Here is a 22,006-nt window from a genome sequence, read left to right as displayed (position 1 = left end):
TGGTCAAGAAGAGTGCAGACCTCACAAAAGTTGATCAGCGAGTGTCAGCTGCATGCTCATGTTAGGCTGTAAGTGGCAGAAATGTGGTCCATACCATTGACACTAACCCTGGGCTCCTGTTAGGAAAGAGACATGAAAGTCAAAAGAAACCCAGCAGATGTTGCCTTCACAGGACCCGAAGGCTGACTACTGCTCTTATTCCCACCCAGTCCTCAGCCTACTAAGTTTCACATTCTTTGCAACCTGTAATATTTTCAGACAAATCTATCTCATCTTCTGGGACAAACTGGGGTCACTGCACCCTATTGATATACAACACGTCTCAGTTGGGCCTTTCTGAGTCATGCCGCTCTTGAGTGCCATCTCTGTGCAGCCCTACATGGTATATGGTATCCTTCCTTCCAGGAAGTGAGTATATGTAATTAGCAGACTGTTGCTCGCTCATTTCTCCAGTACCTAGTGTCTTGTGTTTGGTTGCCTCGTGTTAATTGGGACAGGGGAATCTCTTCTTTGGCATGGGGTGACTAGCAAGCCGTCAGATCATAGCCTTTAATTGCTTTTCTGGAAGTAGCCAGAGCTCTTTGCTCAGGTCTGTTCTGTGGGCGCTAACTAAATTATGCCAAACCCCAGAGCCCCAGGAGCTCCTGCAGGTGGACCTAGAGACCACCACACACACCTGACTCCAGCCCCTCTCCTTGTATTTCCTTTTCTTTAACAGTAGGTCCAACCAGCAGTCATGGAGTCTTTCTCATTAATGCTTTCTCTACAGTCTGGCACCTATTAGGCTTTCAATAAACATCCTTGGCATGAAAAAAAAATCTGTGCATTCAAGCAGGCAGTGGAAGAGTACTTTGGTCTTTATTTAAAAACTCGGGTTAATTTAGAACCAAAATGAGCCACTCAGAAAACCCAGGAACGGAAAATCTATTTTATGTTGCGCTTTACAGAGGAGATTAAATCCTAGAGGTCAGAAAGCCATGTTTTTCAACGTTAATGTTAGTGAAATACCAAAATGGCCTCTAAAAAGAATAGGCTACATCTTGTGCTTAGATTTTTCGATGAGGTTCCTGTTTTTGTCATAAATCTCAACCTCTGCTGGGTAATTGCACAACTCCTGACTTCACTCAGCCAGTGTAGTCTTGGCACGATCGACATTTCTTGGTACATGCTGTAGGCGAGATTTTTATGAGACTTGATTCTTGTTTTGGCTTCATTTGATCATGTATATCTGTAATTCAGCACACAGATGAAAGCAGACAGCACCTCTCAGCACCAAGAGGGGCAAGTGCCTCAGAAAATGATAACGCGTTTATCGTGCACACATCTACAGGACACATCTACAGGAATGCAATGGGCTTTCCAGCAGCCATGCTCTGGCACGTTCTGCAGGTAAGCATATTGTTTGAAGGGGCTGGGTCCTCTCCTGGAGAATCATTTACAATTTCCAGAAGCTTAAATATGTAGAATGCAGCCCTCAGAAAGAAAAAGGGGCTAAAGAGCCCTGTCAGAGTGCCTCATCAGGGTTCCTTGGCCTGGCCTTTAGATCTCCAAGAGGGTGCATTTTGAGCAGCTTCTCCCCAGAAACCTGTTCTAGAGCACAGAGGAAGATGTGAGGTTACCAGAAGACCACACTCTTCATCTTTCCAAATAGGAAAGATGAAAAGGTTTTCGCTGTTGTTGTTTTGACAAGCTGACTTGGCAAGGGTATGTAGAAACAGGCATTGTTAGGAGAGTAAAAATTGCTACAATCTCTTTAGAAGAAAACTGGTTACTATCTGTCATCATATTAAATGTGCATCCTCTTGACCTGGCCCTCTCCTATCAAGGAATTTTCTCCCATAGAACACTTCTCTGTATTTATCACAGAATTATTTACAACAGCTAACAAAATCAGAAAGCAAATACCTGTCAGAGTGAGAACAAGTAGACCATCTTTAGTATAAACATGTAAGAGAATGCTGTTTCTGTCTTCTACATACAATGAGCCCCCTCCTTCCCTTCTAAGGCCTCAGTGGCTCATTTCTGAATCCACGCATGGCATGTTTTGCTTTGTTTTCCCACACACACCCCACAGCAATGCCACACAGCCAGGTTGCTCTTCCACATCCTGTGAACTGGAGCCTCCTTTGCAACACTACTCTCACTCTCTGAGGCCATACTTTATACAGTAAGGATTATTGGAACACCAGCACTGACGTATGGCGACAGTGAGCCTGATAACCAAGAAAATTGCACAAGTAACTAACAGGAAGGGAGCATATACAATGCAGTTACGCTAGACAAGGGGATGAGTCAAATCCCTAGCAGGACAAAGTGTGATGGCAAGATTTCGTGTTACTCATAATGGGACACAATTTACAAATGATGGATTTGAGTTTTTCTGAAATTTTCCATTTCTATTTTAGACCATGGTTGACCATGGGTAACTAAAACCACAGAAAGTAAAACTTCAGATAAGAGGGAACTATTGTTCATGACAGAGGAGGAGTGTGTGGTGTTCCTCAACAAGGTCATTTTTGGAGGCAACTGTGGGTAGGCCTCTAGTGGGGTGGTGTCCAAGATGCTATGGAACATTCTAGAGTGCACCAAACAGCCCCTGTGCAGTAACAGAGAAGAAGTATCCTGTACATGTCAACCGTGCTCAGGCTGAGGTCCTTTAGAGAAATCTGCCTAAGGTTCCCTAAAGAAAGGAATGACTGCCCATGAGAGGGGAAGTTGGCTATGACCCTTTCCCCTGGTGAAGCGTCATTTGCGCATGTTCCCCATCTGTGTCTTTAAAGTCAGTGTTACACAGTTGTCAAATGTGCCTTCTCCGGCTTTCTCTTGCTGCGTATGTGTCAGGCAGCAGCTGGTCCCGTAGAAGGCATTTGTTTATCTTGCCTCAGATCCTCTCCTTGCTAAGAGTAAAGAGAAACAGAGAATGAGTTGGAATTGAGAAAAACTATTTGAAATTCACACATTTCTGGGCCATTTCTGTCACCTGGAGAGAGAAACATCACAAATTTGTTCATTCCCAAAGTAAATACAGAAAAGCATGTAGATTTTGCTGACTGCCTGTCTTTCACCATGTTGACTTTAGAGCTTGGAAATCCAGGCAAAATGCTCTGTGCCATCCGCCCACAGCATGTACACAGCAGCAAGGTAGACAGATGACCCCCGGGTTCTGAGAGTCTGGTAGCCTTAATGTGAAAACTTTATAGTTCAAATGACAAATTATCTGTTGAAATATCTTAAACACTAGTTGAGAATGTAACCACAAAAGTATGCTCAAAGTTCTAGGTAATGATTCTGACTTCAATATTGTCTACGATGGCAAGAATCTGAAAATAATAATAGAGGCCAGGAAAAAACTTTATAAATTATATCAAGATCCTCATAGGGAATATTCTTCCACTGCTAGAAACAAGCCAACCCAAGCTTGTTGATGTGGAATTATCTTAGAGTTATCTCGGAGAATGCTCACATAACATGGGATTTCAAATCCACTCTTCATCACAGACAAGAGAAGCTCATCATGTATTTTCTCTTGAGAGAGCAACTGAGGCAAGGATGTGAGGGGCTGTCTTGAGAAGCTTTCTCTTGACATTTTGTTCTACCTAATGTGTTGTTTACATTTCTAACCATGCATATGTGCATACATTATCATTTGAAATTCTTTCGTGACAATAGGATGGTAAAAACATATAGCCCATGTAAGTGATGTTTTCTCCCATGTTTTTATTTATGAAAAAAAGCACACAATATATAAATTCAAGTTTTTCCAACTCATGATGATTTAAATTTTTAGGAAATGGTATACATTCATAGAAAGGTACTTAGATTTTGAGGTTTAGGGCCAGCAAGATGGCTCAACAAGTAAAGCCCTTGTCACATAAGCCTGATGACCTATGTTCAACACATGTAATGGTGGAAGGAAGGAATTGACTTGTTCTCTGATCTCCACATGTGCTATGGCATACATGCACCCATATACATACAGTATTCACACATGTTTTTAAAAATATTTTGAATTTTGCCATGTTTCTGGGCTAGTGATATAAAGCACAACCTTTTCTGCCAAGTATCAATAATCAACAGGGAGCCACACAAGGCCCCAGTCAAAGAGAAACAAACACTGCACTATAGTGGGGTTGAGAGTTGATGGAAAGCTGTTTTCAAGGTGTGTGGGGGGCGTGGTTTGTGTCTTTGTGTGCGTGAGGTCAGAGGACAACTTGCAGGAATAATTTCTCTCCTTCTACCATGTGAGTCCCAGGGATTGAACCCAAGATTCTCAGGACTGGTGCCCTTGGCAGCAAGCACCTTTACCCACTGAGCTATCTCACTGGCCCAATGCAGGTCATTTCAAGATAAAATTCTTGGGGTGAAAGTGTGCTTAAATAGGCACATTAGTCCTATGTCTCAATATTTTCTGTTTCCTCCTCACAGGAAATTTAAATCTTAGTCAACTGGGGGCGGGGCAAAGTGGGCTATTGCAAGTTAATCTTACTCAGTCTAGAAATCCCATTGTGGTGATTGGAATGAGACTGGTCCCCATAGACTCATAGGTGTGTGAGCTTGGTCCCCAGTTAGTGGAACTGTTTAGGAAGGATTAGGAGGTGTGGCCTTGTTGAGGTAGGTGTGGCTTTCCTGGAGAAAGTGTGTCACTGGGAGTGAGCTTTGAGGTTTCAAAAGCCCATGCCAGGTGCAGTCTCTCTGCCTGCTGCCTGTGGATCAGGATGTAAAACTCTCAGCTACGGCTCCAGCACCAGGCCTGTCTGATTTCTGCCATGACGGTCATGGACTAACCCTCTGAAACTGTAAGCAAGCCCACAATTAAATGCTTTCTTTTATAAAAGTTGCCTTGCCCATGGTGTGTCTCACAGCTATAGAACAGTGGCCCATCCTTCCCTTTTTTCCTAAGACTTATTGGCATGAAAAGAAAGAGACTGGTCTGTGGTCATTCACTGTAACCATTTGCATTGACAGACTCCTGCATTCCTTCTGGCTCTTAAGCACAGTCACTCAGGTGCAGGTGTCTGCCCAGATTTTGATGTAGTGACCCCTCACCTAACTGCAGAACTCCTGGATCAGATTCTCTCTTATTTACAGATTACATGTTAAACTCTACTGGATCAAGATCCCTTCCATTTGCTTCTTAGGTGTGGTTCTTAACTTGGCTACCTTGGAGTTATCAGAAGAGCTTCAAAAATGGCAGGACCTTCCCCTTCCTCAGTATCTCCTGATTCACTTGGCATTGGCCACAGCCTTGGAATCATTTTAAGAGTCCGTAGGTGATTTTTTAAGTGCACAGACCTATGAGAACCACTGCTCCAGTCTCTTTCATGGAACCCAGTTGGCTAGCTGAGGATTTAGTTAGAGAGACCACCCCTCTTGATCAGTCAGGTCTTTTGATGCATCAGTTTCTACTCTTTCTCTACTTTATTTACTCTCTGACACAACCATCACTTCCGTATTAAGCTAGCGTAGCTTTGGATGTACACAAATAGATAATGGCTCTATGTAAGAGAAATGAGTTTCCTGCTCACACAATGCACGAAGTTTCTAGTAACAATCAGAGAAAGGCACACCTGAATGAGATCTCAGAGTATTCCAGAACTACCTTGGTAGGGGACAGCTCCTAGAACAATCTAGGAGCAGATAAGCCACCGAGAAGCTTGGAGCAGATCCCAGGCCAGAACTGTCCCATACATAGGAAGAGAGTGCCCAAAAGGCCTTTGATATGACTGAGTTCATGGAGCAGAACCCATCTTGGCAGCATGGCTGATGGGGGATGGGAGACTAAAGAACAATACCATCAAGACATTTGCAAGGCTCCACTGTGAGTCTGCTGGAAGAGAGAGAGACTTTCATCTGAATTCCATCAGCACGTCTCATGCCTGTGTGGCGGGAGCAGCTGTTCTCACTTTGCTACAGGACAGTAGGGTGCATGGAGTCCCCGCAGCAAGTACTGTGGGTGTGCACACAGAGCTCCTAAGAAATGCTCATCTAGGCAGCAAACAGATCCCATGCTAGGCTAGGGTAATCCCAGGCCACTAAGGACTCTCTATGGGGGCTAGAGGTAGAATCAGGACCCATTCCAGGAAGACAGGAATCCATGTGATGGAGAGGGCAGCTCTTGATGCCTAATACCAGGTGACACACAATAGTTCAGTCATTGGTCCAACAGGTGCTCAGACTTCCATCACCATAGCTGCCACAAGCTCCTGGATAGATCACAAAAGCATCTGCGGCCAGCCATTTGGTTTGAATAACCCCAGGAGCCCCAAATGCATGTCACAGCTGTCCTTAGCATCAGGCAGGCAGGCCAGCAGCCACTAGCAGGTGCCTGCCATAACTGCTGTGGCCCAGAAGTTGATCCTTGATCATTCAGCTGTTGAGCATTATATGAAGCACATGTCATTTAGTGGATGGTGCCTATGCTACAAGTTGAGATCAGTTTATAGACGGGCTGGGGTGTCAGTAGTTTACTTATATAGGAAATAGCGTCCCATGCAAGGCAGACATTATCCCACACATGGGACAACACTCCTTGATTCCACCAAATCTCTCTGGAATGGATATTTCCTCATTTGAAGAGGTATTTTATTCAGGACTCATTAAAAGCATTTTTAAAGACAATCCAGATTGCATATAACTTCAATTTTAAATCAATGCCTTAGAAAATTAAATTGTTCTCCACATTGTTAAATAGATATATTTAAAGTTAACACAGGGATGACATAAAAGAGGGAAACTTCTCATGGCACTAAGGAAAAGGGGAGGAAGGGGGAACTGAGAGGGGGACTCAGTGATGCTGTATGTTCAGAATCCACACAGAAAGGGGCCAGGGAGATGACTTAGCAGGTAATGGTGCTTGCCTCGCAGATCTGGTGACCTGAGTTCAAGCCCCATAGCTCATACAAAGTTGGATGCAGTGGTGTACACCTGTAGTCCCATCTTTCTTATGGCGAGAGGGGAAGCAGACAGGAAATCATCCAAAAGCTTATGGATGAGCCAAGGCTGGAGTACACAGCACAGTGACAGAGACAGTAAGAAAGACCTTGCTTCATTCAACAAGAAGGGAGGAAAGAACCGATCCCCAAAGGTTGTCCTCTGACTCCCCCATACTAGTTAGTTAATTGGCTAACTAATTGAAAAAGAAATCACACAAAAAAGAACTGAAAGAGATATAGGAAATACCTGTTATCCTAGGGTGGTAGAAGCTCCACAAACACGTGTTTGCATTTTTCTGTATTTTTTGTACCTTTTCGGTTTGCTAAAATAGTATCAGAGATAAGAACCACAGCCTTACACATGCAAAGCAAGCTGCGCTAAATTCCTATCCCTCTTTTTCCTTTTCCTTTCCCTTTTTTCTTTGGAACAGGGTTTCACTAAATTATTCAGGTTGGCCTTGGACTTGCAATCCTCCTTCATCGGCTTGGATTATAGTCCTATGTCTTCAGGCTCACCCCTTTGAAGTTTTGTACCCAAAATAAACATTTTTTTAATGAGAGCGTGTAAAAAGAAAATGTGCTTGATATAATTTAAGTGTATGCTGGCCTTCCTCAAGGGTCCATGTATTGTTCTTTTGCCTCAAAGATGAAAAAAATGAATGAATATCAAGTTTAGACATGTATGACATAATAAAATTATACAGCACACACATATTTACTTAGTTCTGAACACTGTACTCACTAATCCACTTAGGTACTGGGACAAGCTTGTACTTGGGGACATACTCAACCCAGGACAAAATGGTTTCAGGTGTTGAGGTTTTCTACTGGGGCTCTCACAATTTTCCAGTGCATGAGTCTTGTCATAAGTGAGCCAACAAGAGGTAAATCTCAACCCCTGTGCAGTTGTGTGTGTGAGTTTGACCCATGTTGAACAGGCCTTGATGCTAGAAGGGTTGAGACACCAGACACTACAGGGGACCACATAGACATCACCTTTTGTCCCAGCCACCCGGTGCTAAATAAACACGTAGAAGCTTATATTTATTAGAAAGTGCTCTGCCTATAGCTCAGGCTTATTACTAACCACATTTTACGACTTAGCCCACTTTTGCCACGTGGCTTGCAGTTTTACCTGTTCTCTAGCACGTCTTGTTCCTCTAAGCAACTAGCTTGAATTTTCCCCCTGACTCCACCCTTCTCCCTCTCTGTATTTGCAGTTTGGCATTCCCCCTAGCCTTATTCTGCCTTGCTATAGTCCAAATCAGCTTTATTATCAACCAATGAGAGTAATACATATTCACAGCATCAGAAGGGTTTCCCTCAGCAAAACCCTTTCACAATCATACCATCTTCCCTTCACTGTCACTGTTCCCTTGACTGCTAACACCAAAGACTACCTTAGCTTGCCTGTAACATTTATTTATTTATTGGTTATTTGAGACAAGGCTTCTCTGTGTAGTCCTGGCTGTCTTGGAACTCACTCTATCGACCAGATTGACCTCAAATTCAGAGATCGTCTTGCCTCTGTTCTCTGAGTGCTGGGATTAAAGGTGTGTACCACTCTACTCGGCCATGTGAAATTTATATAAACAGGATTTGGGGGGAGTTTTCTTACTAGTTATGTTGTCTATTCCACTCACTATCATTACTAAACTAATGTGTATCATCATATGAACTGTAGGTAACTCATTTCTATAACTGAAGAGTTTTCTGTTGCATAAATAGACTATAATTTATTAACCCATGCTAGTGCTGATGAACATTTGGGAAGTTTCCAACTTATGTTTCTAAGCTGCTTAGGCTTATGCTGCTATGTGTATTTCTTTTGGTGCAGATATCTACCACTTTCTGTATATTACAGACATCTTCATTTAGTTTTTATAGATACTTCTGAAACTGTTTTCCAAGATGGTTGCACTAACATACATTCTCTTCAGCAATGAGAGCTCATAACATCCCTATAGCATCAGTTGGTCTGTATATACTTCTTGTTTTGTTTTTTTCTTCATTTGATGTCTGTTGGTGTGATAACACAACATAACCAAAATCAGCTTGGGGAGGAAAGGGTTTATTTCAGCTTACATTTCCTGATCACTGCCCTTCAGGGCAGGAACCTGGAGGCACAAATTGAGGCAGGGGCCATAGAGGAGTGCTGCCTACTGGCTTTCTCAGCTTGCTTTCCTGCAACAACCGGGACCACCATTCACAGTGAGCTGGGCTCTCCCATATTAGTCACTAACTAGGAAAATGCCCTACAGGTTTGCTTATAGGCCAACCTTATGGAGGCATTTTCCCTATTCTTAAATAATTCTAGCTGTGTCAAATTACAAAAGCAATCAGGGCAGCTGGGTTTTTTGTTGTTTGGATTCATGCTCTTACTCTGTACCTCACACTGACCTGGAATGCACTAGTTAGCCTGGGATGAATTTGTATCTCCTGAAAATACATATTCTCCCACATTTCACCTTGATTGAAGAACTAACTACTCGGTGGAGTCATTAATCTGCTAGTCACGCCCATTTGTTATTCTTAATTTCTACATGGTAATGAGAAACAACTTTTACATGGGAAAGAATTGTTTGTTGTTCTTCACATTTCAAGTTTCCCCACAGGGGACAAACATTTCAAAGATATTAAATAACTTCAGTTTGAAAGATGGGACACACTTCCTGCTCAGCAAGCCTGGGAACTCCTCTCTGTTTCTCCAGGGTCAGGAGGCAGAGAGGCCAGAACCCTTTCTGCTCTTGTCTGAAGATGAACCCAGAGAGATGGAAAATGGGTGGGTCACGAGACAGTGGAAGCTGAGGCAACAGGCCAGGCTTCCATTTCTGACTCTGGCTCACAAGCTGGGAGCCATGGGCAATTACTTGCCCCTTGGGATTTTTGCTTTTTCATTTTTAGAAAGTTTATGTTAGATTAGCTGGTTTTATGTAGTCTCCTCTTGGGCAAAAATGATATAGTTCTGTGTATTTTTTTAACGTAGACTGTGGGAGTTATGCTGTTTTCATTAGAAAAAAAATCCCACAACTAACCAAAGTATTATATCCACTACAATGCAATGGCACCAGAAAAAAACTATAATACATTTTTAAAATCTGTATCTCTGGTAGAATTTTGTTCTCTGTGGGCTTTTTTTGCATTTTTTCAATTTCTGTACAATGAATATGTATTACTTTGTAAACTAAAAAATGTATTTTGTTTTTCTTAACACATTGGAACTGCGAAAGACCCCAAAATAGAATGAAACAACCCAAATTTTAGTGACACCAGATGGAAGGCGTAATGTCCCACATATCATGGAGCATTTTAAGCTGTCAGGGGTTCAGGGATTCATCTGACAGATGAGCTCATCAGCAACCAAGCCCTCTGAGCAGCATCCGGGGACAGTGTTTCCACAATGACTCACAGGGATGGTGCCAGCCAGGCCCAGATCGCAGCGTTTTCCATTTCCAGCCCCAGAGTTGTGACGACCTGACACTGTGGTTCTCAGGGAATTCTGAAACAAGCCTGGCCTCATCATAATGATTGCCTATTCAAGGCAGCAATGGGAAGGAGGGTATGACTAATGAAATGTAGTGGGGGGTATGGGAACAAACCCAAAAATTACAGTGACTTTCTGGTTGGGATACACTGGACAGGAAAAGAACTGTGTATCCACAAATTCAAGAGTGTATGGCCTGGCTGAGGAACCAGAGGCAAAAATGAGCAGCAGACTTAGGTCATTTCTCCATTTTCAGTGATGTCTTGAGATCCAGAATGGGAGTTGAGCAAGAAGACACTTGGTAGGTAGACTCCCCAACAGCAAGGGAAAACCGCTTTGACCTCAGAAAGACTCATCTTGGCATGAAGGACATTCTCAGTTATCCTGCAAATACTGTTTTCTGGCCTCTGACCCCAAACTCTCCCCACCACACCTGGTAATATCAGGCATATTCATTATGTTTATATCATCATGATCAAAATACCTGACAGAAAAAGGAAGCAAAGGTTTGTTTTGTACATCTGTCATGGGGGAGCAGCTCCGTTCATTGTGCTAGAAGCATGCAGCAGGGACTGCTCACATCACTGCAGGTCAGGGAGCGGAGAGCAACATCAGAACCAAGGACTGGGGATGACCTTCAAAGGCCCGCCCTTAATGACCCACTCCCCCAGCTAGTGACCATCAACCGGAGAGCCCACAGCCTCCCAATTTGGCACTATCAGCTGGGGAACAAGTGTTCACAGTAGGAGCCTGGGGGCGTGGCACATTTCAGATTCAAACATTTCAGATTAAAATAAAATCCTGACCAGTTTACAAGCTTAGCCAATTGTGTAAGATGTACAATTTCCAGAGAATCCAGTTTCCATCTAAGTTCATACCCTGGATCCACACATCATTAAGGCATCCACAGACAGAATTAGAAATCCTTGAATTCAGATGTCTTACTGAAATTTAGCCTTTCCCCCCATAAAGCTTGCGGGTCACAAATTACATGTACAGTACAGAGCCTCAACACTATCATAAACCGAAGGCATGGGCACATTCAAATCCCAGTGCCACTGTTGCATATGTCTCAGAGTAATGTTTCTTCTTGTTACTTTACTTGACAAGTCATGGGACGTATTAGACTAATTGCTAGATCTCATTACTTATTGCAATTAGTAAGAAGTACGTTGATTAAAATAGTAAAATTTAACTTAGCAAAATTCTGATAAATGTACCTGCTATATGGTTCCCTCTTCATTTTAATTTGTGCATTCCAAAACATCCTAAGGACATTTCATGAGATGACCAGTGGTCTGCAGTGTTAAATATTTAAGAATGGAATTACACTGAACATGGTGGCCAATGCCATAATCCCAACACTCAGGAGGTGACAGCAGGAAGACCACAAGTTTGAGGAAAGCCTGAGCTCCACAATATTCAAAGTCAGACTAAGCTATAAAACATGACCCTGCCTCAAAACACAAAACCAAACAAAATCCAAAGTCTTAAGCCCCTTAACTGAGTTTTAGAGCAACTGTCAAGAATGTTCAAAGGAACAAGATACAGAAGAACCCAAGTGTCCAAACTGTAAAATCTATACTTGTTGACTTCCTAAAAACAACTATCACTCTCTCAAAGGAGCAGGAAAATATGACCCCTGGTGATAAAAGCACAAAAAAATAGACCCCAAAATAGCATAGTGGGTATAATTAGCAGCCACATACATATTGTGTCTGAGATTAAAAACACACTGTAGAGGATGAATGTTCCAGAAGATGGAATGAATCAGGTAGTGTCTCAGAAAAGTTCAGTGAACTAAAAAATATAATGATAGGAACTCCAATACAGGGGAGGGACAGTATCAGTGAGCTGTAGAACAAATCCTGTGGCCTGTAGATGTGTAACTGGACAAGGCATTGACAAAATCATAATCTAGATGGCTTTGGGTAGGGTGGATGTTTTAAAGGTTTGTTTATATTTGGTGTGTGTGTGTGTGTGTGTGTGTGTGTGTGTGTGTGTGTGTGTGATATGTGTTGAGGTGTGAGGTGCCTTCAGAGGCCAGAATAGGGCATCAGGTCCCCTGGAACTAGAGTTACAGGCAGTTGTGAGACATCTAATGTGAGTGCTGGGAACTGAACCCTGATCTGCAAGAGTAAGAAGTGCTCTTAACCACTGAGTCATTTTCACAGAGAAATAAACAGTTCAACAGTTTAATTCCTTCCAATTTATGAGTGCATGATGCCTTTCCGTTTGTACTTTATTTGTACATCAGTATTAGTTGTAATATATATTTGTATTATTTACAATGTCTTCAATTTCTCTCGTCAGCCTTATATTTTTGCTATGTAGTTTGAGAAGTGCTGGTTTCGATTCTTCTTTGAGTGTTTGATAGAAGTCCTATGTAAAGCTATCAGATCCTGAGCTGTTGCTTTTTTGGTTGTTGTTGAAGTTTTTGGTTATTGATTGAGTATATCCATACACACTGTTGCTCTCTGGTTCTCCATTTCTGCCTTACCCAGTCTTGGGAGGTTACATGTTCTATGAATTTGCCCATTTTTTTCTGGTTTACCCAATTTATTGGCATATAATTGTTCATAAGTCTCTTTTAAAGCATTACCTTTTATTCTTTCAGTACTATGTATCAGGCAGAAGGCCTCATTCATACTAAGCAAATGCTTTACCAAAGCTATATACCCAGCTCAAAACAGAAGTCTTCCTGAAATGAAGACAAGATAAAGACATTTTAGAACATGCAAATATTGAACAACTCCTCCCTAGTAGACCTTCCCTATAAAACAACATTAAGGAACAAACTAAAACAGGAATATAAAATAGATGAGAAAAAGAAAAAAAGGGCTCAATAGTAAATTTAAGCCTAACATATTAAAATTCACATTAAATGTAAATATACTAAATATAAAATAGTGATGGTCAGAGTGGATATAATTATAAAACCTGGGTATAGGCTGCCTATTAGAAACATACGCCAAACAAGAGAAGCAGGTAGGATAAAAGCAAAAGTAGGAAAAGATACATGATGCTGGCACTAACTAAAGAGAACTGGAGTAGTTCTATTACTTCCTCAGAAATAAGACTACACTGTGGAAAAGGAGTTTTGTTTCATGATGATACAGTACTCAGTTTACCAACAAGACATAGCAATGAGAAATGTGCACCACCTAATAGCAGAACATTCAAGAACCATTCAACAGAGGCTGGCTAGAAATGAAAAGACACAAGGAAAAGTTGTACTCAGATGTTCAAAATTCCTTTCCCAATCACTGATGGAACACACAGAAAATCGAGTAAGGTTATCAAACACTATGGTTGTATGCAAGTGCTGATTTTCCCTAAAAACCATGGATTTATGGCTTGGCCCCAGGACAGCTCTATTGAAGGTACGGTGAATCTCCAGAAGGAAGAGCCTTATGGGACATCCTTAGATCCTTGGGGAAATAACCCAGAAGGCGATTTTGGGGCCCTGGCCATTTCTTTTTTCTCTTTTGCTTCTTGGTGTTGTGATGAGCAATTTGTTCCAGCAAACACTCCTTGCAGGTTCTATCAGCATGCCTACCAAGACCCAAGGCAACAAGTCCACCCAAACTTGGAATGAAACCTCTAAAACTGAGAACCAAAACCAAACAAAAACCAAAAGCACCTTCTTCTCCCTATATGCTAATTATCTCAGTTCTCTTATTCTAGTGTGGAAAGCTGATTAACATAACCTCCAAACATTGAGTTGATTAATACTTGGAGAAGTCAACTCCACCTGACGGCAAAATATGTGTTCTTTTCAAGCACAATTGTTCAATAAAGCAGACACTATTCTGGCCATAACAACTCACAGCAAGTTTAAAAGAATCCAAGTCATACAAAGTAGAGTTTAGACCTATTTGGAACTAAGTTAGAAATCAGTAATTAGAAGATACATAGATGTTGCTCTCAGTGTCTGGAAGCTAAGCAGCATGTTTCTCTAGGACCCATCGATGGAAGACTCAATCCTTCTTTCCTAAAATTTACTCAACATAATTTTTTCTGTATAATATATTCTGATCACAGTGTCCCTTCCCTCATGTCCTCCCCTATCCTCCCCACCTGTCTCTTTCTCTCTTTAGAAAACAGACAAATAAAGCCAGAATAAAACAAAACAAGCAGAAAGAAAAAGCATGAGAAACACATAGACAATCAGAGACACGCATTCATACACACACATACTGTAAAAACATGTAATTGGAAAGCATAACATACGAGCAAAAGACCTGAAAAGGTTTAAAAATACCCAAACAAACCATTATGAGACAAAAAAAACATCTCCCCAAATACCAGTGTTTATTTTGTGTTGGCAATCTACTGCTGGACATGGGGCCTGTCCTTCAGTGTTTGGTTGTAAGACTCCATTACAGACATTAGAGATAGCTTCTGTGTTAGGGATGGCAGTTTGTGTCCGTCTGTCTTGGACCCATACAAGCCCTGTGTTTGCTGCCAGAATCTCTTTGAGGTCATATGTGTGCCAGTCCTGTTTGTAAGGCACTGCTTCCTTGGTGTCTTATAGCTTCACTAGCTCTTATAATCCTTCCTCCTCCTCTTCCTAATAAATCCCTGAGCCCTGAGGGGAGGGGTCTGATGAAGACTTTCCATTTAGGACTGAGTATTCCAAGGTCTCTCACTCTCTATACTTTGTCCAGTCATGGGCCTCTGTATTAGTTCCCACACACTGCAAAAGGAAGCATATCTGATGGCGGCTGAGCAAGACACTATTCTAAATGAATATCAGATAGAACAATACTATTTAGTTTCCCCCTAGGTCCATGGCTGATCTAGTCTCAGATTCTTGGCCACCTAAACAATGTTCCAGGTTCCGTGCCGTTATTGTGCCAATGCATCATGCAATCAGACCACCGTTGTAGATCAAAAGGTTTGCAGCAGGTGGCATGCAGAGTAACTTTCAGTACCATGAACACTAGTCAGTTGGGGTAAAGTCTCTAGTTAGGCACCAGCTTGGCTTTTCCATGTTCAATGAGATATGTAGGTGTTGTCTTCAACAATAGACCCTTACTCTCAGTTTGTGGACAGCAGTCAATAGACTTGGAAATATTAGCTTGAGTTATTTGGGGGTTTCCATGGGGCCTCTTTGGCCAACAACTCTATTAGGTATAACATATTCTTGGCATGGGAGGTTTCACTTGGTGGAAAGAGATGTCTAGTTGGGGTTTTGTCTTCCCATTATTTGATGATTCCATTTAGTTTCTTTCATATATGTGTATATTTTAAGACGCTTCTGCTATATTTAGTTTTCATATGACCTCTGAAATGGTCCTTAGTGTTAGCTGTCCCTTCCCATATTCCCTCCCTTGCTCTCATTTCTCCTACCCCTTTTCATACTCTCTCTGTTAATCCTCTCATTCTATTCCCCTATCTCATCTCTCCATAACTATATATTCTATTTCCTTCATTGGGAGATCCTTCTGTCCCCCCAGTCCCTACTCTATACCTAACCTCAGTGGTTATAAGGATTGTAGCATGCCTACTGAAGGCTTAAGAGGTAACATCTTCACATAAGAGAATACATACCATATTTGTCTTTTGGGGTCTGGGTTACATCACTCAGGGTGATTCTAGTTGCTTCCATTTACTTGCAAATCTCATTATTTAATTTTTTAAACAACTGAGTAATATTCTATTGTATAAATTACCACTTTTTCATTATTCATTCATTTGTTGATGGACATCTAGTCTGTTTCCAGTTCCTGGCTATTATGAATAGTACAGAAATGATGAGCAAGGGTCCCTGTAGAGTCCTTTGAGTATCTGCATAGCTTGATTTCCAGTTCCCTGAGAGCCACACTGATTGTCATAATGGCTATATAAGATTGCATTCCCACCAGCAATGGAAGAGTGTTCCCCTTACCCTGCATCCACACTAGCATATGCTGTCATTTATCTGATGAATGTTCAATCTTAAGAGACATTGGGGGCTGGAGAGATGGCTCAGCCATTAGAGGCTAGGCTCACAACCAAAATTGTAAGAGACATTGTAAGTATTTTGGAATGGATTACAAGACAAAACCCACCGTGATGAAATTTGTGGCTAAGGAAGTCTCTGCAGCACTGGCTGACTGTGATAGAAGAAACAAGTCTTACACTAGTCACCTCAGATTTCACCTTAAGAGACTTGAAAAGGAGGGACAAATACAACCCAAGTCTTGAGAAGCAAAAGAGTAGTGCAATCAGAGTGGTATCAATGATACACAGGACGTAAAGCAACTGATGGAGCCCATGAGCTCATTGATGGAGAAGATCAATAAATTCATAACTCTTGATAAACTGACAGGAAAAAGTTTTCCCCCAACAATATTTGATATCCCCATAGACACACAGACAGTAAAAGGATAATAAGAATGTTAGGATCCATTTGTGATGATGATGTATTTGACAACTTAGATGAAATTACATGGACAGATGTCTTAAGGTTACAAGTCACTCATGGAAAAAATGGCAGCCTGAATAGACCTTTGCTATTAGAGAAAGAAAAGCTATGGCTAAAAAATGTCAATGTACACAAAAACTCTGAGGGTTCAGATGGCTTCACTAGTGTGGCCTGGTAACCATCGAAGGAAACCATAACAACAGATTTTACAGACGGTTACAGAAAAATGAAGAATGAGTTGGTTCCACACTGTTTATTAATAAAAGTAATGCTGTCATCGCATGTTGTTCATTGAGCCCTTTCATTAATGCCAGCCCAGAACAGGGACTACTTCATGTCTTTTCTGAACCCCGTGAAAACTCTTGGAGGCAGAGCTGTTCAGCCTGTTTCTAGATGAGGAAAAGGAAAACCAGAGAAGGTAAGTCCTTGAGGTCACAATCCCACGGAGTGGGTTTGACTCTAGCCTTTTTAATATCCCTCTCCTTGCCAGAGAATACAAGGCTTTTCCTTAAGGAGTGCCCCATTCTACCTGCAGTGTGGAAGGATGTCTCCTTTATAGCTCCTATCAAGGCAGTAGACATTAGCTTCTTTATAAAACCACGTTCTCTAATGTTGTCAAGGCATCCTCCCAGCATATCTTGCGTCAGAACCCAGTGGACCCTTAGCCACAGGGTTTCTAGACTCGCAGGAGGTGACTGGAGGGTCCGTACTGAGCCCTATAGAGTTGTCCCTCAGTGGGAGACATGGTTCCATAAACTCTGTGTAAACCAGACACCATTGCAGTTGCTGCCTGTCTCTGCACATCTTCCCATAGGCTTCAGATCATCTCTAATACTTGAGTATAAGGGGCATGATAATAACATTGAATATGATAACACTGAACATGATAGCATTGAATATAATAGCACTGAATATAAGGGAAATGCTACACACACTGCTGTTATACTGTGTTCTTAGGGAGCAATGACAAGAAGAAGCTATGCACATGTTCAGTACAGACATGGTTTAAAAAATTTTTGACCCATGGTTGGTTGCATCTGTAGATGCAGAACGTGTACATAGAAAGCTTTTTGTTTTCTATGCTCTGCCAGATGAAGAGGACTGCCTTTTCCTCTTATTGGACTCTTTGAGTATTTCCACATGCTTTCATATAGCAACAGGTATATGGGAGATAGGGAAGTTGGGTGCCCCAATTTTTCATTCATGAAATAATACTTTTTACTATTAATTATAGTAATTACACAAAACATGTTTCTACTTCTGGTTATGACAGTATATAGGTACTACATCTTTACACATAAACTACTAGAGAATCAGACAAGATATATGAAATGCAGTTTTAAGATATAACTAATGGACATGAGATTCTCAAGATAAATGAATGAAATGAGAACTAAAGATTACCGCAGTTTGCAACCCAGAAGCCGATTTCAGGCTGCAGTGTGAGGAGGTGGATACATAGAGAACCAAGCGGTTTTTGAGAAACCAGTCAAGACCAAAAGGAATGTTTGTATCTTCCAAAGCCCACGTTGAAGGTCTATCCAACTGCAGTGTAGCTGCCATTGGAATAAGAAAGTAACTAAGGTTAAATGAAATGATAACGATATGGCTCTCAACCTCTAGAATTAGTGACATTACAAGAAGAGAAAGAAGAGAGCCTTCCTAATTCACCCTGTCAATTATTATGGAAAGGCCACGTGAGGACATAGCACAAAAGCTTCAAAGGGTCAGCTGTCCCAACTGGTTTACCTGTGTCAGAAAAATAGATGAACACTATTTCAAAAATACAGCATACAATTATTCTCAGTATTTAGGAAATTATCAGTTATGGAAAATGAATTCTATAATGATAATAAAAACCTTAAATGTTAAGCAGCCATATTGTTGAGATATAATGGAATCTTAATTATATGGCTATTTGAACAAGACCTGAACAATGACAATACATGTAGGCTTTCCAGTGTGAGTTGGGGAATTTTATGAGGCTTTTCTCCTAGAAGAAGAGTTACAAGCAACTAACAACTGCTTAGAGAGGAAAAGCTAATCTTCCCCAGAGAAAAAAACCCTAAATAGTTATCTAATCCCAAGTGGTTAGCCCTAAAGTCATATGCATATAAGCAATACTAAGGCTTGGGAGGTAACTATTATTATGAAATAATAATGAAAAACAGAGGTCATGACTTTGAGAAAGAGTAGTGTTGGGAGATAGGAAGGGGTTAAAAAGAATAGAAGATGATGTAATTATAGGGAATGATGTAATTATATATTTTAATTAAATAGATTTTATTAGAGATGAATAAATTATTTTAAGTGACATTAAAGTTTCTACTGTACATGTGTTCTATATGCTGAAGTAGATAGAGAAATATAGGTTGAAAAATTTAATGAAAGATTTAAAAAGACCCAAATGGAACTGCTAGAGATTAAAAATATATACCTCAAGTAAGAGAGAAAGTATATGTAATTAAGAAATTAGATACAATAATTGGAAACATAGAAACAAAAAATTTACAGAAAGAGGTTCTGAGGTGGTAAAGATGAATAAAAATGAACCCATGAGACCAAACAAGTAGGAAGAAAAGTGTGAGGTTGAGATTCCCCGAAGGGGAGGCATAGAGAGAAAATAGAAAAGAATGGCCAAGCAAACTGTCAAAGATTTGATTATCACTCATGAGAAAAACACAGTAAAACTCAGGCAGAAGGCAACTTATAAAAAGAAAAGATTTATTTGGACTTACAGTTCTGAAGGGGTAGAGTCCACAATGGTGGAGCCTTTAGAGGCGTGACAGCAGGAACTGCTGAGAGTTCGCATGTCAAAGTCTCAAACAGCAGACAGAGAGTACACTGGAAATGACCCAGGTCTTCTGAAACCTCAAAGCCCATCCCCAGTGACACACCTCCTCTAACAAGGACAGCACCTCTTGGTCCTTCCCAAACAGTTCCACCAATTAGAGACCAAGTATTCAAACATATGAGCCTGTGGGGGCCATCCTCACCACATAATAATCTAATCATAATCTAATTTCTGAAAACCAGTGATTAAGATTTTTAAAAAATTAAAGCGGGAAGAAGAGGGGGAAACATGCTGCATACAGAGAATCTGGGGTAGGCATGACAAACAAATTTTAATCACAGACTATGCAAAGCATTAGTAAACTAGACAAGTATTGAATACAAGTCCTGTCTATACAGAATGTTACGCCCGGGCAAAATGAGATTTCAATAACGGCAGCAAAATGACCAACAAGAGACAAGAGGCTAGAGTCCTAGTAGAGAGGCAGCATAAGAAAGAGCAAAGTTCTTCCTGGAAAAGAAAACTCATACAGATGGAACTGTGCACTTACACAGGGAGCACAGGACATAGTAAACACGTGGGCAAAAAGGGAATACTCAAGGCTTCTTTGTCCTGCAAACTGGCCGAGAGTCTCTTTGTTTCCACATGGCACTTTGGTTGGATGTGTGGTTGCTTCTGGGAGACAATGCAGCACTCTACCAGGAGACCTGTCAGGAGTGGGCTCTAGGACCTCAGAGCTTGCCTTAAACGTTTAGCTGGCTGGAGCTGCTAATGCATGTGTGAAATGTCAAAACTATTCTTGCTGGGTGGTGTGATGTTGGTCTGACTACAGCTCTGAGGGACACAATGGGAGTGTTATCGCCACCATGTTCCTACGGGGATAGCAGGAACGGGCTGTAGGCCCAGGTGAAGGTGGTACTCAGCACGCCTGACTGATCCCTGCTGCCCTTACTGGTCCTTGCTACCGGCCTCCTTCTATTTAATTGTCACATATCTTGACATTGTGTTCTCTCCATGTTACAGATGAAGAAACTCAACAAATAAGTAACTCCCAAAAGAAGCAAATATAGAAGAGTGAGCACAGCACACTACCTTTCGTGTTAGGAAGAGGGGAGATTTTAAAAAATGTACACACGTCTTTGCTTAATTCACAAGCGAGAGAAAGCGGTGCATGGAAACCTATTCAAGAGACATTCCTCCTCCTTTTCAGTAGCCCAGAGTTTTGATCTACATAGATTTCCTCCATATTTAAAAACAATACTTAAATTGAAGCAAAATAGGGGGAACTAAAGCAGAGCATGGATTTACAAACACTGTAACCAGCTGATAACATGTTCATATGGGGAAAATGACTATTTCAAGTGACTTAGGCTCACCAGAGGTGAGTTAGTGGTTCACATGAATGTTGAAGTTGTAAAGACAAGCAACAGGACTCTGAAGCACAGTGAGAAAACCTGACCAAAGGTATCCTGCCTTATTCTTTTACAGACAAAGATCTTCCTTCACAACTCTTGCCTTTCTGGGCCAACCAAAGATTTATCTATTATAGCAGTACAGGGTGTCATTTTGATGATCGTTTCCTAAATAAAGAGTTTGTAATAACATGGTTCCTATGCAAAGGTATTTAATTAATCTAAGGAGCTGACTGGCACATTGTGGAGGAGATCCCGGAGGCACTTGCTGTGCCGACTCAGCACGTATACGAGCCACAGTCCTTAGTTAATTTCTCCAGCCCAAGCTAGAGAATCATTACAGGAACCAATAAGATATGAGGGTCTAATTTCCAATGTTGGGCATTTGGAGTATATGGGTCATAATTTTGTTTAAAAACAAACAAACAAACGCTGGAGGACATTAGTGGATAAAAATAAGACAGTCATTGGGAAAAAATCTTAGGTAAGAAATAAGTGCTTGTAAGCTACATACTTGTTCAAATCGCTGTATACATTTGGTAACCAAAAACAAAAATGTTGGTGAGTTCTAACTAATGCCTGTCCAGCACACACTGATTGCCATGGGCAGGATTCATTTAAATGGTAGAAAACTTGCTTACAGTTCAGTCAAAAAGGACTAAGTTGTTTAGCCAGGGTAGTTGTTCACTGTTATTAGACATGAGCTTGTTTGTTTGTTCTTTAAGACAGGGTTTCTTTTTGTAGCCCTGGCTTCCCTGGAACTCACTCTGTAGACCAGACTGGCCTTGAACTCACACAGGTTCGTCTGCCTCTGCCTCCAAGTTCCAGGATTAAAGGGGTGCACCACCACTGCCCAGACATGAATATTTTACTTTCCAAAATTAGGATTGCAAAAATGATATTTTTCCTATTCTTGATCTTTTAAAAGGCATTTGACTGAGCTAGTTGTAGGGTCACACACCTTTAATCCAG

The 22,006-nt window shown here is 41.2% G+C and overlaps 1 long non-coding RNA gene across 2 annotated transcripts; it reads left to right on the top strand.

Moving 5' to 3' along the window:
- Window positions 1–1,146: 1,146 nt before the first annotated feature.
- LOC110343489 lies at window positions 1,147–21,224 on the top strand. Of its 2 annotated transcripts, XR_005870612.1 has the most exons (3): window positions 1,147–1,389; window positions 17,143–17,246; window positions 20,646–21,224. It is a non-coding gene; the product is annotated as an uncharacterized LOC110343489 (long non-coding RNA). The 2 variants fall into 2 exon arrangements; XR_005870611.1 differs by lacking the exon at window positions 17,143–17,246.
- The last annotated feature ends 782 nt before the right edge of the window (window positions 21,225–22,006 follow it).

This window comes from Mesocricetus auratus, unplaced genomic scaffold (genome assembly GCF_017639785.1).
Source record: "Mesocricetus auratus isolate SY011 unplaced genomic scaffold, BCM_Maur_2.0 Super-Scaffold_4256, whole genome shotgun sequence".
NCBI classification, from domain to species: Eukaryota; Metazoa; Chordata; class Mammalia; order Rodentia; family Cricetidae; genus Mesocricetus; species Mesocricetus auratus.
Note: the sequence above shows the minus strand (reverse complement) of the source record. Positions and strands in the feature narration are given on the sequence as shown.